Source organism: Rattus rattus, chromosome 2, assembly GCF_011064425.1.
Source record: "Rattus rattus isolate New Zealand chromosome 2, Rrattus_CSIRO_v1, whole genome shotgun sequence".
NCBI lineage: Eukaryota > Metazoa > Chordata > Mammalia > Rodentia > Muridae > Rattus > Rattus rattus.
The window spans coordinates 103,505,899-103,525,563 of NC_046155.1; the positions used below are offsets into that span (position 1 = coordinate 103,505,899).

At 42.4% G+C, this 19,665-nt stretch overlaps 1 pseudogene; it reads right to left on the reverse strand.

Annotated features, from left to right (window-relative positions):
- Nucleotides 1-9,561: 9,561 nt before the first annotated feature.
- LOC116894102 lies at nt 9,562-11,891 on the reverse strand (annotated as a pseudogene).
- Between the last annotated feature and the right edge of the window lie 7,774 nt (nt 11,892-19,665).

Genomic DNA, 19,665 nt, shown 5'->3' on the forward strand with positions numbered 1-19,665 from the left:
CTCCTGCACCTGAGCTCCTGGCTGGGTTTTGCCTTGGTGGCAGGTGTGGCCCAACGAGAAGGATAAACAAGACTAGGGACAGAAAGCTGCAGTGTTCCTCTGAGGTTGGAGCTGGACTCTTACAGGATGAGAACAGGAAGGAAGTTACAGTTCAGGGCAGCTGCCACACCAGCAAGATTTCCCGCCCAGCAGGAACAGGACGGGGAGGAGTCAGGTGCAGAGCCAGCAGAAACACCACACCACACTAGCAGCACACAGAGTAGTGAGCTGCAGAGGGCGCTCCAGTTGCCCCATGGTCTCCTCCAGATAATGTATTCGGTGGCTGAACAGGCCTAGTCCTTTCACGGTGCTGATCTGATCCATCCATTCATTTCCTCCTTTCCAGGAGTCCCTCGCCAGAATATCTCAGAGGTCCCTGTTTGGCTTAGAGGTCTATTGAACACCTGTATAGTAACCCAGTGTTACCTGAATTAGAAGAGGAAAATCTGTAGAGCTGGAAATGAGGTTCAGTTGATACAGTGATTGCTTATCAAGTGCATAGAGCACGGGGATGGTCTTCAGAAGTGTACCAAACCAGGTATGGTGGCCCCTGCATGTAGTCTGTCTTAGTTACTCTTCTATGCTTGTGTCTTAGTTAAGGTTTCTGTTGTTGCAAGAGAAACCATGACCATGACAACTCATAAAGGAAAACATTCATGTAGGGCTTGTTACAGTTCAGAGGTAGTCCATTATTACTTCGGCAGGAATGGCATTCAGGCAGACATCTTACAGAGGAGAAGCTGAGACCTCTATACGTGGATCAGCAGGCATCAGTAGGAGAACAAGCTGAAAGACCACCGGGGTGGGGAAGACCCCCACTCAAATCTCGAGACGACGCAATCCCCAAGAACTCATGAGAAACCGATCTTGATGTAATAAACAAGAGGTGTAGTTGAGGAACCAGAGCTCTGGGGACGACACGTATCTAACACAGGAGACAGAGGAGTCGACCCCGAGCCCAATTAGGGGAAGGAATTTATAGGGAAAATTACATAGGTAGTTGGCAACAGTCACACAAAGCAATTTCATTGGTTTGTAACTTGGGCTCAGTTTAACTCTAGGCCACCCTCCTTCTGGGGCAAGCTGACCCTAATTCTCATTTTTCTCAGGATTATTGAGTCAGGCCTTATCGAAGCCAGATGGTTTGTGGTGGCTATAGCCAGGCTACATCCCCAAAATATGTTATGTTATTCTTTGCTGTGAGGTGTACTTGTCCTCACAGCAGGGTCAGTGGGGGATAGTTTAAAATCTTTATTCTTTCATTCCCCACTTCTGCTTGTGACTAGTTCTAATCTTAGAACTCAGGGCCTTCTTCTTCAATTTTTCCTAAGGTCTTCTGAGGTATGATATTGTTGGTGAAGCATTAAACTCTGTACTGCATTAACTGTTTTTCTAATAAAGGCTATTAACTTATTAAAAATACAGGGTCCAAATGTCAAAAGTAACAAGAGAATAACTAAGGGTCCTAGGAGCGTGGAAATTAGTCTCATATCCCCAAGCAGAACAGTGTAAACTTTCTAAGCCCCCACAATGCTGGATGGTAGCCGGTCTTAGCCATCTCGGGGGCAAACATAAAACCTCAGTCTCCCCAGTTGGCACCTTGCTTCTGGACTTCTGCATCCGAACTTGCCCCCAGGTGAAAATCTCTTTGGGACTTCTAGGGGCATACTCTGAGGATCTGTCAGGAATGTCCTAGGTGTCCAGCCCAGCTGCCAACTTACAAAAGTCAGGGGTGAGAGTGGGCCACCATGTGTATGGTGGGGTCACCTTGGAGATGGACCATATTATCTCCCTGGCCTGGGAGAAAACTTGTCAGATTAGTTTCTGGGGGATATGGGGATTATAAGTGTTTACAACAGAGATGAAGCTTAAGAGGATTAGCAGTCTTTTCTAACTTCTATTCATTTCTGAGAACATCTGGTGCTGTCTTCAAATGGGAGGCATGGACCCATGCAGCAATCCCATCTACCTTAACAGCAGTGGGAGTGATTAACAGTACTAGATAGGGTCCTTTCCAGTGGGGTTCTAAAGTCTCAGCCTTGTGTCGCCTGACCAGGACTGCATCTCCTGCTGGGAACTGGTGAGGTGCCCTGGACTTCCCATCTTGTAGGTGTCCTTTACTTGGCTCCAAATTACACTTTGGACTGTTTCTAAAGCCTTTAAATGAGCAAACAGGGTTTTAGGAAAAACCTCAGGGTAGGGGGTCCCATCCGATACAAGGAGGGAGGCTCCCATACATAATCTCATAAGGTGTTAGACCAAAAGGGTCAGGAGTGTTCTGTACACGGAACAGAACAAAAGGAAGGAGGACAGTCCAGTCTTCCCCCACCAGTCTCTAAGGCCAATTTTGTCAAGGTCTCCTTTAGAGTTTTATTTATCTTTTTCACCTGCCCTGAACTCTGTAGTCTCTTCGGGGGCGTGGGTAAGGCTGAATCTGGAAGGGGTATTTCTTGCTCTGAAGAGAGCAAGAGGGAAGGAGTGCCACCCAGTCTGCGCCAGTCTCCATGGTCAATTTGGTCAGGGTCTCTTTTAAAATTTTATTTATTCTCTCTATCTGTCCTGAACTTTGAGGTCTGTAGATGTAATATAATTTTTAATTGACCTTTAATACCTGGCCACACTCTGGCTTACCTTAACAACAAAGACAGGGCCATTGTACTTACACTAACTCTCAGCAACTTAGCTTAACCCTTTAAATTTCTGTAACTTTCTCTTTATATCTTTTCTTTATCTTAGCCAGATTGGTGGGGCATTTTCTAGTCCCTCGGAGACCCACCCTTGGAGCCTGGCGGTAGACCTGGAGCACTCCCTACCTTCAGGGGTATTGAGGTCAACAGTCAGGAGTGAGGGTCTTCCATCCATGTCTGGAACATTTATTTTCTGGCCTCTAGTAGGATTCTGTCTTTCCTCGGTGGTAAAGAAGACCTGTAACAGTTACTAACAAGCATCTCAAATGGGATGGTGAGAAAACAAGAGAATCTTGAGAATAGAGGTCCACTGAAGAGGGCAAATAGCATTTAGTCACACAGCTAAACCAGGAGGACTTTTTGGGACAAAAAGGCTGTTGTAAAAATAAGCACAAGCTTTGTTCCTGTGAAACAGAAAGGCAAGCAGAGAGGCAGCTGATCTGTCACCAACTGTCTCTCTGGACTTAGATTTTACTTAAGGAGTACCTTCCTTTAGTGTCAGCTCAGTGGCTCTGCCTCTCAAGAGACCCAGCCTCTGAAGGACACTAGGCTTCCAGTAAGAACTAATAACAAAAGGATGGAGAGATGGTTAGGACCTGGGTGCTAGATGCCAAGTGGCTGACAAAAGAATTGTAACCGGTTCACCTGGGACTTTCAGGACCTCAGTAGCAGCCCTTTACCAAACTGTCTCACTGGGTTAAATGCCCATGGAAAAGAAAACATTAATACTGACCTTGGCCACAGCCAAAGTCTGAATTCTAAATTTTGACTGGCAAAACAAAGTTCTTCACAGTTTGTTGTAGATTCTTTTTCAAACTATTTTAGGGGCTTCTCTGCCCCCCAACCTGGGGCATTTTGACCACAGGGGCAGGAACTGGCTGCTGAGGGGATAGGATCAAAGGCACTCTCCATGTCAATGATGACTAACAGGGAAGGTTATTTAATGTTGGAGATCAATTCCTCTCTTGGAATAGGGCCAGCAGATAAGGCAGGCTCCCTTAAAGAACTTCTCTTAATGAACGCTCTCCTTCTGTGAGCAAGTGTTGAAGGTCTGGCCACTGAAGGCAGCAACTGGAATTATTTTTTTTTTCAGGGCCAAAAGTCTCATAAAACAACCACTAACTCTACGCTATCTTTTTGTTGTCAAAGCGTCAACCCTGGCCGGCCTCCTCACCTTGAAACTCCTCTTATACTGACTTGGCCTGGGCTGCGTTGCTGCCCATGCGAAGCCTGCAGCTTGCTAGCAGGCCTGTATGCTCGCCACCCTCAGCCCCTACATTTTCCTACTCTGTGTTGTCCCTTCCTTAGAAGCTGTGAATGTTTAAGCAACAGGGAGAAATTTTCTTCAGGATCTAAGGTAAAACTTTCAGGTTCTTGTTAATGTCTGCTTCAGACAGAATCACTCACTAACCTGGAGTTCTTCATACACAACTGTTAATAGCAGCTATACTGGACAAGGGGAGTAAAGGGAGGGGCATCTCTCCTTGGGGAGGAGGCTCAAGAGAGAAAGATAAAACTTCCTGGCAGAAAACAATTTTTCTTAAGCAAATTATTTTTAACTTTTAAGTTAAGCACCAAGAGGACCAAGTAAAACTCTTTGACAAACAAAGCAAACAGTTTCATGATTTCAAACACAGTCGTCAGTTCAAGATTTCAAACACAGTTGTCAGTCCAAATTCAAAAACGAAACAAAAGCCAGAAAGACACTCGACAATACCACAGAAAACAAACCAGACAAACAAGACCAAGACAAAGCATCCTATAACCAATTTCCACAGATGCCTGGTACCTTCAGTACCTTGCCCAAACTGCAGCTTAACCTTAGCTGCTTCTGGGATGAGATGGACCATCTGATTCCACCTCCCAACGAGATTCCAGAGTGTTCTCTTGCCCTAACGTCCATCCAATGGTCCACCGTCAAAGACAAAGGGGTTGTCACAGTCTGCCCCATGGCAAAGAAAAAGAACACCAAACACAGAAACAGAATACAGACAACAGACACTAACACATCCAAGCACACTCGTTCGTGCCTAGACTTAAATAGGCAGCCGAACTCGACCTCTGACAGAGTGGGATTCCTCCTCCACTCCCGCCTAGGTAAAAGGAGCACTCCATCTCCTTTGTTCCAGAAAACCACAGTCAGGTCCTTCTGACTGCCCACAGTCGGGCTCTCCCGACTGCTCTCTACCCGTGGAACGTCTTCCAGGGCTGCAGCTTGAGGGCTCGGGGCGTCCCCCCTTCCGCGGCCAGTCACAGACCACAGAGGCGGCTGTACAGAGTGGGATTCCACATCCACTCTCCTAGGAGGCAACACTGAGTGGGATTCCACATCCACTCTCCTCTCCTATTTCAGACCGGTACCAACACACACATATACACACACAGCGGAACCAAAACAGAGACAGACACAGACAGCGGCTGCACACTCAGACACAATTGGGGATTCCCCTTACCTCCAAGAAGGTCTTCGGAATTGTGGGTGGTTTCGAGATCCTGGACGAGCCCCCAAATGAAAGACCACCAGGGTGGGGAAGACCCCCACTCAAATCTCGAGACGACACAACCCCCAAGAACTCATGAGAAACCGATCTTGATGTAATAAACAAGAGGTGTAGTTGAGGAACCAGAGCTCTGGGGACAACACATATCTCACACAGGAGACAGAGGAGTCGACCCCGAGCCCAATTAGGGGAAGGAATTTATAGGGAAAATTACATAGGTAGTTGGCAACAGTCACACAAAGCAATTTCATTGGTTTGTAACTTGGGCTCATGTAGGGCGCCATCCTGTGGTAAACAGCGGTACTGCGCATGGGCAGGCTTTGCACCTGGCATCAGTTGGCCAGTAATATGCTAATGAGTTAATTCATGCTCCGCCAATCCCTGAAGGACAATTAGCATAGCCTCAGCCTGCTGTTATATAAGGCAAATGCTCTTGCTGCTTGGTTCCCCGTATCAGCAATGGAGGTGTCCTGCAATAAAGGCTGTTGACAAGGATCCATCGGTGTTGCGTCTTCCTTGCTGGACGAGGTGGGCGCTACAGGCTCAGTTTAACTCTAGGCCACCCTCCTTCTGGGGCAAGCTGACCCTAATTCTCATTTTTCTCAGGACTGTTGAGTCAGGCCTTATCAAAGCCAGATGGTTTGTGGTGGCTATAGCCAGGCTACATCCCCAAAATATGTTATGTTATTCTTTGCTGTGAGGTGCACTTGTCCTCACAGCAGGGTCAGTGGGGGATAGTTTAAAATCTTTATTCTTTCAAAGCCACTGGACCTGGTTTGAGCTTCTGAAAAACAAAGCTCACCGCCACAGACACACTGCCTCCAAGGAGGCCACACCTACTCAAAGTCCATGCCTCCTAACACTGCTACTCCCTATGAACCAATTGGACCATTTTTATTCTAATGATCAGGCTGTGATAAATACCTTACTGAAGCACCTTATTTTCAAGCTTACAGCATCAAAGGGTTATAGTTCATGACCACCACAATGAGGAGTGTGACTGCAGGCAGGGACTCATGGTGCTGGTGAAGGGTATTGTGGTCAGCAATAGAGACTGGGTTTGGTGGCTACTAATGGGATGGATCCCAAGGTGGGGAATGCTGTGGAAGACCTTTTGTTCAGTCCCTGCTCCACTCTTTTCTAGGTTGATGTCAAGGCATCATGATTGGACAGTAGAGAGTGGGGCAGGGACAAAATTGCTGATGCCAAGAAGTGCTTGCTGACAGAAGCCAGATATGGATGTTTCCTGAGAGGTTCTGCCAGAGCACTACTGATATAGATGAGGATGGTTGCAGCTAACCATTGGAATGAACAAGGGGACCCCAATGGAGGAGTTAGAGAAAAGACTGAAGGAGCTGAAGGGATTTGCAACACCTTAGAACATCAATATCAACCAACCAGACCCCACCAGAGATCCCAGGACTAAACCACGAACCAAAGAGTACAGATGGAGGGACCCATGACTCCAGCTACATATGTGGCAGAGGTTTGCATTTTCCAGCATCAATGGGAGGAAAAGCCTTTGGTCTGGTGAAGGCTTGCTTCCCAATGTAGGTTAATGTCAGGGTGTTGAAGTTGGAGTGGGTGGTTAGAAATGGGAGCATCCTCATAGAGGTAGGGGGAGTGGGAGGGGGAGAGGGAGGGAGTATGGGAAAGGGGGAAAAGGGAATAACATTTGCAATGTAAATACATAAACTATCCACGCAAAATAAAATTATTAAAAAAGACCTAATACTAATACTCTTCAAACTATTCCACAAAATAGAAACAGAAGAAACACTACACAATTTCTTCTATGAATCTACAATTTCACTTATACCTAAACCACACAAAGACCCTACAAAGAAAGTGAATTTCGCTCATAGAGGTCAGTCTGGTGGTTCCTCAGTAAATTGTACATGAGGCTACTTGAAGACCCAGCTATACCACTCCTGAGCATATCCCAAGAATGTTCCAACATATAACAAGGACACATGCTCCACTATGTTCATAGCAGCTTTATTTATAAACTGGAAAGAACCCAGATATCCTTCAACAAAGTAATGGATACAGAAAATGTGGTATATTTATACAATGGGGTACTACCCAGCTATTAAAACCAATGACTTCATGAAATTTTTAGGCAAATGGATGGAACTAGAAAATATCATCCTGAGTGAGGAAACCCAGTCACCAAAGAACACACATGGTATGCACTCACAGATTAGTGGATATTAGCTGAAAAGCTTGGAAGCCTAAAATGTAATTCACAGACCATATGAAGCTCAAGAAGAAGGAAGACCAAAATATGGATGCATCAGTTCTTCTTACAAGGGGGAACAAAATACTCATGGGAGGAAATACAGGGACAATGAGTGGAGCAGAGACTGAAGGAAAGGACATCCAGAGACTGCCCCACCTGGGAATCCATCCCATATTCAGTCATTAAACCCAGTCCCTATTACTTAAGAAGTGCTTGCAGACAGGAACCTGATATGGATGTCTCCTGAGAGGCTCTGCCAGAGCCTTATTGATACAGATTAAGATGATTACAGCTAACCATTAGCCTGAGTCCGGGGACCCCAATGGAGGAACTAGAGAAAGGACTGAAGGAGCCGAAGGGGTTTGCAACCTCATAGGAAGAACAACAATATCAACTAACTAGCCACCCCCCAGACCTGCCAGAGACTAAACCATCAACCAAAGAGTACACATGGGTGACCCATGGCTCCAGCCACATATGTAGTAGAGGATGGCACTGTCTAGCATCAATAGGAGGAGAAACCCTGTCCAATGAAGGCTCTTTTCCCCAGTGCAGGGGAACCTTAGGGTGTTGAGGTGGGAGTGAGTGGGTGGGAGGGGGTGCATCCTCATAGAAGCAGGGGGAGGGGAGAACTAGGAAATGGGATAACACTTGAAATGTAAACACATAAACTATCTGTAACAAAAAAAAAAAAAGAAAATCAATAATTTAAGTAGTTGTCCAACAAGAGGTTAATGATAAAGACAAACTATTTTGTAAGTCCTGCCTTCTGTGGCAATTTGGAGATAAGTGGATACTATTGCATTACATGAAAAATTTCTTCTCAAATCTAAAGAAAAATGAAATTAAACATTAGTAGAAAGATGTATGGGCCTAATGCATAACAGTAAGTGAATTATCACTTTCTGAGAAACACACTTCTTTCATGCATAGTCTAGCTAATAATATATGAATAATACATATGTATCTCTAAATGTATGTATGTATGTGTGTATGCATGTATGTATGTATAATCATATACATACAGAGACACTCAGACACTAATGTACATGTGGGTCCAGTATAAAATGAAGAAAAGAGGACAAGAATCTCCACATATAAAGGAACAAGGAGGATTGGATACAGTTAATGGGCACAAGATGTAAAAGCAGATATAGAGCTCATTGTTTTCCTACTTCTAAGTATGTCATGAATCTTATTTTATTAGTCAGTTGTACACGTGTATATTAAATATACTCAACATTGAAAGTGTAAACTTTAATGGGAAGCTACTTTTGTTGATTCTTTGTATTGTTTTCTTTATTTCTACTTAGTTGATTCCAGCACTGAGTTTGATTATTTTCTGCTATCTACTCCTGTTGGGTGTGTTTGCTTCTTTTTGTTCTAAAGCTTTTAAATGTGCTCTCTCCAATTTCTTATGATGGCACTCAGAGCTAAGAGTTTTCCACTTAGCATTGCTTTCATTGTGCCCCATAAGTTTGCGTATGCTGTGCTTCCATTATCATTAAATTCTAAAGTCTTTCATTTCTTTTGTTATTTCTTCCCTGACCAAGTTATCATTGAGTAGAGAGTTATTCTGTTTCCATATGTATGTGGGGTTTCTGTTGTTTTTGTTGCTATTTTCTCATGAGTACTTTCTCAGGACAGTTACTAGACCAGAAGGGAGAAAAGGGTTCTGTTATGGTTGGCCAAAAATTAGTAGAACAGAGAAATTAATTCTGGTATTTCACATTATTACAAGATTGCTAGTCCACAAACATTTACTATGTAATATACACTATTGAAAGTGGCGAGTCTCAATGTCATCAACACCTTTTCTCTCATTAAATTTGTTTTAATGGGTCTAAAATTCTGTAACAGATTTTTGGTCAAGTTATTTCCATTAAAAAGTCCTGATTTTGAAAATTAATAACTTAAAGCTGCCACATACCAAAAAATGGTTCACAAAACTTTCTTTTCTTTTGTAGGTTGTATGATGCATTGTTATCATTAACCAGTCTTTTACTATTAAACGTAAAAAAAAAAAAAACACGTCTGAGACCGTTCTTCCACTGCTGATTAAGACTGAGGTGGCAGGTGTTCGAGATAATATTCATTTAGCTTTCTGAGCTTTCTGGGAAGACTTAGTGATGTTGCCAGCTCCTACAGCCTTCTTGTTCAGAGCTTTGATGACACCCACAGCAACTGTCTGCCTCATGTCACAAACAGCAAAATGACCAAGTGGAGGATAGTCAGAGAAGCTCTCAACACACATGGGCTTGCCAGGGACAATATGAACAATAGCAGCATCGCCAGACTTTAAGAATTTGGGGCCATCTTCCAGCTTCTTACTTGAATGATGATCTACCTTTTCTTTAAGCTTGGCAACCTTGCATGTGATGTGGGCTGCGTGACAATCCAGAACAGGGGCACAGCCAGCACTAATTTGGCCTGGGTGGTTCAGGATAATCATCTGAGCAGTGAAGCCAGCTGCTTCCATTGGTGTGTCATTTTAGCTGTCACCAGCAACATTTCCACCTCTAACATTGTTGATAGGCACATTCTTTACATTGAGGCCCACATAGTCCCTAGGAAGAGCTTCACTCAAAACTTCCTGGTGCATTTTTACAGACTTGACTTCATTGTTACATTGACTGGAGCAAAGGTAACCACCATGCCAGGTTTGAGAATACCAGTTTCCACTCGGCCCATGGGGACAGTGACAATGCCCCCAATTTTATAGACATCCTAGAGGGACTTGTCACTTGGATGAGTTGGCGGCAGAATGCAGTGCAAAGCGTGGTGCCATGGGCACTGCCATCTTTGGGGGTGACTTTCCATCCCTTGAACCAAGGCTTATTAGCACTTGGCTCCAGCATGTTGTCACCATTCCAACCAGATATTGGCACAAATGCTACTGAGTCAGGGTTGCAGCCAATCTTCTTTTTTTTTTTTTTTTTTTTTTTTTTGCTTTTTTTTTTGTTTTTCTTTTCTTTTTTTTTTGCTTTTTTTCTTTAACGGTGACATTATACTTTTTTTTTTTTATTAACTTGAGTATTTCTTATTTACATTTTGAGTGTTATTCCCTTTCCCTGTTTCCGGGCAAACATCCCCCTCCCCCCTCCCCTTCCTTATGGGTGTTCCCCTCCCCACCCTACCCCCATTGCCTCCCTCCCCCCAACAGTCTAGTTCACTGGGGGTTCAGTCTTAGCAGGACCCAGGGCTTCCCCTTCCACTGGTGCTCTTACTAGGATATTCATTGCTACCTATGAGGTCAGAGTCCAGGGTCAGTCCATGTATAGTCTTTGGTAGTGGCTTAGTCCCTGGAAGCTCTGGTTGCTTGGCATTGTTGTACATATGGGGTCTCGAGCCTTCAAACTCTTCCAGTTCTTTCTCTGATTCCTTCAACGGGGGTCCCGTTCTCAGTTCAGTGGTTTGCTGCTGGCATACGCCTCTGTATTTGCTATATTCTGGCTGTGTCTCTCAGGATCGATCTACATCCGGCTCCTGTCGGTTTGCACTTCTTAGCTTCATCCATCTTGTCTAATTGGATGGCTGTATATGTATGGGCCACATGTGGGGCAGGTTCTGAATGGGTGTCCCTTCAGTCTCTGTTTTAATCTTTGCCTCTCTCTTCCCTGTCAAGGGTATTCTTGTTCCCCTTTTAAAGAAGGAGTGAAGCATTCACATTTTGATCATCCGTCTTGAGTTTCATCTGTTCTAGGCATCTAGGGTAATTCAGGCATTTGGGCTAATAGCCACTTATCAATGAGTGGATACCATGTATGTCTTTCTGTGATTGGGTTAGCTCACTCAGGATGATATTTTCCAGTTCCAACCATTTGCCTACGAATTTCATAAAGTCGTTGTTTTTGATAGCTGAGTAATATTCCATTGTGTAGATATACCACATTTTCTGTATCCATTCCTCTGTTGAAGGGCAGCCAATCTTCTTAATGTAGGTGCTCACTTCCTTAACAATTTCCTCGTATCTCTTCTGACTCAGTGGAATCCATTTTGTTGACACCAACAATTAGCTGTTTAATATCCATGGCGTAAGCCAGAAGAGCACACTCACAGGTCTGCCCGTTCTTGTAGATACCAGCTTCAAATTCATCAACACCAGCAGCAACAACCAGGACAGCACAGTCATGAGACAAGCCCGTTATCATGTTTTTGATGAAGTCTTTGTGTCCTGGGGCATCAATGATAGTCACATAGTATTTGCTGGTCTCAAATATCCACAGGGAGATGTCAATAGTGATACCACGCTCATGCCCACCTTTCAGTTTGTCCAAGACCCAGGCACACTTGACAGAGCATTTTCTCACCTTGGCAGCCTTCTTTTCAAACTTTGTAGATCAGGTGGCCGGTTGTGGTGGGCTTGCCGGAATCTACGTGTCCAATTACAATGATGTGGATGTGAGTCTTTTCCTTTCCCATCTTTGCTTTGAATTAGCCGTGACTTTCACTATACCTGTGCTCTGACAGCAAACCCATGGCGCAAAAGGTCATCAACACTTTTAAATGTGATATAGCGTGTGTTGCTGCGGATATGTTCATTACACTACATTGTTTCACACTGCAATCTTGATCAGAAGGTAGTCAGGAGAAGACTCCTTTCTTCAGGCAGCTAGGAGGAGGGTCTCCTCTGCAATGAGTTAAGCCTGAGTAGAGTAGGATACCTTCAAAGCCAACTCCCACATGTGCCACATTTCCTCCCACAGGCCACATCTCCTAACAGTACCACTCCCACAGGCCAAGAGTACTGAAACCACCACAACCTTATAGACAACATTCCTTAACATTCCACCCCTTCCTCCAGCTCTTACTTCCCACCTCCTCTTCTGTCGTGTTTCCTGCTCTTGACATTCTTGACAAGGCTTGAGTTTCCAGTCATGGCAGTTTTGCATTTTAGAAGTGTACATGGATTTTAAATTAAGACTTTTATTTACATAAGGTTGAATTTGTAATAGGAGCCTTAACATGTACATATTGACTATTTTATAGTGTTTTCCTCATGAAAAGTTGTTCAAGATATTTATTTTTCTCTAGCCTACCTTATGTAACTTATATTATTGAATTGAGGATTTCTTTATCGATTTTGCACATGCATCCTCCATCACATACATATTTAAAGAAGAACGTAACTCTATTTTCATTTTTCTAGCACTTTTAGTAGTCTGAACATCAAATGTAATTAAATAAACCAATTTAATATACTCTAATAGGGTAGCTATCTTGTTTTATCCAAACTTCTTGAATGCAATCACAAGGTAAAAAGAAAGGCAGAAGATGAGAATTAAAAGACAATTTGACTTTGATATAAAGACAGGAGTAACATATAAGAGTCACAGTTCCACTATGCCTGCTCCTAAATGTTTTCCCCTAGACATGACAGGGAAAACAGTCTTTAAGACCTCGTACCAATATTATCCAAACTATTCCACAAAATTGAAACAGATGGAGCACTATCGAATTCCTTCTATGAAGCCACAATTACTCTTATACCTAAACCACACAAAGACCCAACAAAGAAAGAGAACTTCAGACCAATTTCCCTTATGAATATCTATGCAAAAATACTCAATAAAATTCTGGCAAACCGAATCCAAGAGCACATCAAAACAATCATCCACTATGATCAAGTAGGATCATCCCAGGCATGCAGGGATGGTTTAATATCTGGAAAACCATCAACGGATCCATTATATAAACAAACTGAAAGAACAAAACCACATGATCATTTCATTAGATGCTGAGAAAGCATATGACAAAAATTCAACACCCCTTCATGATAAAAAAGTCCTGGAAAGAATAAGAATTCAAGGCCCATACCTAAACATAGTAAAAGGCATATACAGCAAACCAGTTGCTAACATTAAACTAAATGGAGAGAAACTTGGAGTAATCCCACTAAAATCAGGGATTAGACAAGGCTGCCCACTCTCTCCTACTTATTCAATATAGTTCTTGAAGTTCTAGCCAGAGCAATCAGACAACAAAAGGAGGTCAAGGGATACAGATCGAAAAGAAGAAGTCAAAATATCACTATTTGCAGATGATATGATAGTATATTTAAGTGATCCCAAAAGTTCCACCAGAGAACTACTAAAGCTGATAAACAACTTCAGCAAAGTGGCTGGGTATAAAATTAACTCAAATAAATCAGTAGCCTTCCTCTACACAGAAGAGAAACAAGCCGAGAAAGAAATTAGGGAAACGACACCCTTCATAATAGATCCAAATAATATAAAGTACCTCGGTGTGACTTTAACCAAGCAAGGGAAAGATCTGTACAATAAGAACTTCAAGACTCTGAAGAAAGAAATTGAAGAAGATCTCAGAAGATGGAAAGATCTCCCATGCTCATGGATTGGCAGGATTAATATAGTAAAAATGGCCATTCTGCCAAAAAAGCGATCTACAGATTCAATGCAATCCCATCAAAATACCAATCCAATTCTTCAAAGAGTTAGACAGAACAATTTTGCAAATTCATCTGGAATAATAAAAAACCCAGGATAGCTAAAACTATCCTCAACAATAAAAGGACTTCAGGGGGAATCACTATCCCAGAACTCAAGCAGTATTACAGAGCAATAGTGATAAAAACTGCATGGTATTGGTACAGAGACAGACAGATAGACCAATGGAAAAGAATTGAAGACCCAGAAATGAACCCACACACCTATGGGCACTTGATTTTTGACAAAGGAGCCAAAACCATCCAATGGAAAAAAGATAGCATTTTCAGCAAATGGTGCTGGTTCAACTGGAGGTCAACATGTAGAAGAATGCAGATTGATCCATGCTTATCACCCTGTACAAAGCTTAAGTCCAAGTGGATCAAGGACCTCCACATCAAACCAGATACACTCAAACTAATAGAAGAAAAACTAGGGAAGCATTTGGAACACATGGGCACTGGAAAAAATTTCCTGAACAAAACACCCATGGCTTATGGTCTAAGATCAAGAATCGACAAATGGGATCTCATAAAACTGCAAAGCTTCTGTAAGGCAAAGGACACGGTGGTTAGGACAAAATGGCAACCAACAGATTGGGAAAAGATCTTTACCAATCCTACAACAGATAGAGGGCTTATATCCAAAATATACAAAGAACTCAAGAAGTTAGACAGCAGGGAGACAAATAACCCTATTAAAAAATGGGGTTCAGAGCTAAACAAAGAATTCACAGCTGAGGAATGCCGAATGGCCGAGAAACACCTAAAGAAATGTTCAACATCGTTAGTCATAAGGGAAATGCAAATCAAAACAACCCTGAGATTTCACCTCACACCAGTGAGAATGGCTAAGATCAAAAACTCAGGTGACAGCAAATGCTGGCGAGGATGTGGAGAAAGGGGAACACTCCTCCATTGTTGGTGGGATTGCAGACTGGTACAACCATTCTGGAAATCAGTCTGGAGGTTCCTCAGAAAATTGGACATTGAACTGCCTGAGGATCCAGCTATACCCTCTCCTGGGCATATACCCAAAAAGATGCCCCAACATATAAAAAAGACACGTGCTCCACTATGTTCATCGTAGCCTTATTTATAATAGCCAGAAGCTGGAAAGAACCCAGATGCCCTTCAACAGAGGAATGGATACAGAAAATGTGGTACATCTACACAATGGAATATTACTCAGCTATCAAAAACAATGACTTTATGAAATTGGAGGCAAATGGTTGAACTGGAAAATATCATCCTGAGTGAGCTAACCCAATCACAGAAAGACATACATGGTATGTACTATTGATAAGTGGCTATTAGCCCAAATGCTTGAATTACCCTAGATCCCTAGAACAAATGAAACTCAAGACGGATGATCAAAATGTGAATGCATATCGCTCCTGAGAGACACAGCCAGAATACAGCAAATACAGAGGCGTATGCCAGCAGGAAACCACTGAACTGAGAACAGGACCCCTGTTGAAGGAATCAGAGAAAGAAGAGCTTGAAGGAGCTCGAGACCCCATATGTACAGCAATGCCAACCAAACAGAGCTTAGGGACCAAGCCACTACCCAAAGACTATACATGGACTGACCCTGGACTCTGACCTCGTAGGTTGCAATGAATATCCTAGTAAGAGCACCAGTGGAAGGGGAAGCCCTGGGTCCTGCTAAGACTGAACCCCCAGTGAACTAGATTGTTGGGGGGAGGGCAGCAATGGGGGGAGGGTTGGGAGGGGAACACCCATAAGGAAGGGGAGGGGGGAAGGGGATGTTTGCCTGGAAACCGGGAAAGGGAATAACACTCGAAATGTATATAAGAAATACTCAAGTTAATAATAGTAAAAATAAATAAATAAAAAAATAAAAAATTTCAACAATGCAGTTTTCTAAACAAATTTGCACAATGACAACACTAGTTGATGAGCCAATGTGGACAGGGAAATGTAACAGTAATAACATGAACAAAGGTGCGAGAGGGGACATGGGAGGGGTTGAAGGAGAGAGGTACAGAAAACACTAATAAAGATGCAGTTATACATATGAAGCTATACACAAAATAATTTTTTAAATGCCAAGAAGAAACAGCAATGTTTATGACTTTGAGGATACAGTGGGAACACTTGGAACAAACAAGAGAATAATTTTTTTTTTTTTACAGGTTTCACAAAGAAAATTAGCTTGTTCAACATTTTGCCTTTGCACTAAAACTCTGGACTTTTGAATAGCAAAGTCATACAATGCATTTCTGTTGTTTTATACCATAGATTATGCTGAGGTTTATTTAATTATTTGATTTTATATGTACATATTTATCCTGAATGTGTACACCACATGTTTGTGGAGAAGGCAAATGCCAGAAGACATCAGACCCATTTGAGTTGGAGGAATTGGTGCTTGTGTGTCCCCATGTGTGCACTGTGATTTGAATACAGCTCCTCTGAAAGAGCATCCAGTGCTCTTATCCACTGAGCCACCTCTCTAGCCCCATGCTGTGTTTTTAGTAGTGGCTATAGAATACTTATATAATCCTCATGCAATAAAGGGTATTTTTATTTTAAGTACATATAGAGATTATAATCTGTTACTGGGTAAATCAGTAGGAAAAGAATCCCACTGATGATGAAATACATTTTTAATATTTATAGTTTAAGTAATATTCTGTAAGATAAAGTTATCAAACATTTCCTTATTGGTATATTGTTCCCATGCAATCACTATCTCAATTGTATTTGTGATTTGTGTGTATTTGAAAACTGAGAAACTGTCAGTAAAAGGGACTGGAAAAAGCAAAAGAAAAACTGAAAACCAAATTAGAAAGTTTCTTCTTCAGTATCAAAACTCTAGAACATGGTAATGTTATTTACATAGGATTGGTACAAGTTCATGTAAACTGACTAAAGGATCCTAAAACTTCAGGAACACTCTTAGATTTTAAGAATTCTGTCTCAACCATCTGCCTGACTTGTCTCTGGATGAACCTTCCAGGGACACAATGTCTATAGGCTATTAAAATAGGCAAGATACATCCCTCCTCAAGGGAAATGACACATAGTTAATCATATCCCTTGTGTGAGAATGGGAAGGGGAGAGATCACTCCACCCTATTTACCTCTTGAGAATTTAGTTGTGCATAAATGTTTTCATTTACCTCTCAGTAGCATCTTTCCCTTCTGAAAGTGTAACCAAATTCTTTCAAATTCTTTCCATCACACCTGTGAACCAAGAGAGTCCAGACTGGTGAGTTAACACTGCGATCAGTTAGTGAGGAGAAATCCTTTCCCCACATTTGTGATATTATTAAACCACACAATTTCTAGCTCATTTGGTGTCTAAGAGATTGTGATCAGAACACTTGTCTGTGGGAGACCTAGATCTTTTTGACATCAGTGATTTGACATCTTTCTAAAAAAATTTAAAATCACATTTATTTCATTTATGTGTGTGGTGTGTATGCACACATGTACTTGGGTGTGTGCACATGCACATACTCACATGTTTGCATATGCATTTGTGCCATAATGTACATTTGGAAGTCAAAGAATAGCTTATGTGAGTCAGTTTTCTTCTTCCATTGTGTGGATTCTAGGGATCTAATTTAGATCAAAAGGTGCCTTTACCTGCTGAGCCATCTCTCTGGTCCAACACCAATGATTCTATGATAAGATAGTGGGCTCTTTATAGGAAGCTATTGATTCCAAGTTCAGAGAAACTAATGTACTCAGAAAAATGCCCAGGATTTCAGTAGAGGCTTTCTGGTGAAAGAAATAAGTTTAGAATAAGTTTTGACTAAAGCAAGAACCCATGGTTCTGATTCTTTGAACCCCCACCCCTACCCTCCTTCATAGTTTCAGTGATGAGTAGTTATTTTGCTTCCTCTCAGATGTATTCCCTGCGACTCTTCTTTTGGACTGTGGTGGAGTTAACAGCAAATCTGTGCTATAATAGACTGAACTTAAACTTCATCATTAATGAGATATTTTGACATCATGGGTCTTCCAGGTCTTGCTTGCTCATCAGCCAAAGACATAGATGTCATTTTAGGGAGGACACCATGGACATCTGCTGCCATGCATTATTTATAAAAGTTCTGTGCTTTTGGTAGTTTATTCTGTACCAGACTATGTGATGGGACTCAGAACACACATTCACAAGAACACACATCTGCTGATGGCCATCTGCATTTTTCTCAGGTGGATGTGATGTGCTCGCTTTGACTGGTTAAGGCAAGTACTAGTGACAAATTAAGAAAGAGCAGTTCAAAAAAAAAAAAAAAAAAAAAAAAAAAAGAAAGAGCAGTTCACTCATGTAAATCCCTGACTGGTGGCTTAGAAGACATGTCACAAAGCCTAGGTGGCCCTAGGTTTTGTTTTGTTTTTTCCCTGGGCATGCAACAACAGATGCCCATCACAGATCCTAGTGTAGAACTGTTATGAACTGCATGTTAACTCACTTTCCTGCCTTTTGAACGACTTTGTAACTTTATTATGGTTAATTGTTTTTGGATGAGCACCAACTCTAACATTTACCTATGGATGGCTCTTAATCTGTGGTACTAACAACAGGGAACTTCCTGGCCTCAATGTACTAATTATCTTTCCCTCCCTGAAAAGAACTGTCTAAAATAGATCACAAAAACTGAGTTAGAATACAAAGGGTGTTTTCCAATGTCAGTGTCATCCCTAAATGTGGGCCCTATTTAGTATAAAACTAGAGATTCTCAAAGGTAGGGTCTAGTCACCAGCAGACCAGAAAAGAAAACTTGGAGGCAAAAGTTCTCTGATTCTTTAATTTTGCACTAGGAGGCACTCAGTAGGCACTTTACCTGTAGAAACTTCTCTGTCTGGCTGTTTTTTTGGTTATGGAAACTTCCTCCATACTAGAAGTCAGAATGTCTCCTCTGCTAACAATGGAGAGGAGAGAGCATTTAATGTTTAGGACATTGGCCTTGAGGCCCCAAACTTTAGCATTTCCTGAAAAAAGCATTCCTTGGGTTTATGACTTTCTCCTATAGTTGAGTTAATATTGCTTGTCCCCTCCCACGTCTCTCAGGAAAACACACTTTTATGTTTGCAACCTCGAAGCCTATAAACTAAATAAAGCACATTTCCATCCCTGAAGCAGAAGCTCCCACACCGCCCAGAATGAGAACCTGCTCTTTCATCGTTCTTCTTCCATCATCTTTCCCCTGTGGGCACTCAAGTGCTTCAGCTTACTTTATCAAATGTATTGTCTTGAACACAGAATTTACCTTAAGCAAGTGACTTCTCTTTCCTTCGTCCAGTTCAGGTCAGCCTCATTCAGTACAGCACAAAGCAAGCGAGCAAACAAAACAAAACAAAACTCCTGAACTTAAGGTTTATTTTCAATTCTGAGTTTATGTGCGGGGTCTGAATGTGGGTGCATACACATGAGTGCGGGTGCCAGTGGAGGCCAGAAGGAGTCAGATTCCCTGGAAGTGGAGTTACAGGCTGTAGTGATCCATCCCTCAAAGGTACTGAGAAAAGAATTCAGGTCATCTGGAAGAGCAGTACTCTGTCTTAACAGCATAGTATTTTTTTTTTCGACTTTAACCGTTTCATTGCCACGATAGGCTCTGCCAAAACTTCCTGTGGGCTAGTGGGCGGGGGCACTGGGTTCCCGGAGCCAAGCCGGGGAAGGATCTCTTAATTCAAGGATGGGGGAAGCATCCCCGATGACTTTCGCAGTGTTCAACGAAAGGGGATGCCGGCCCGGCCTCCTGTCTCCGGAGT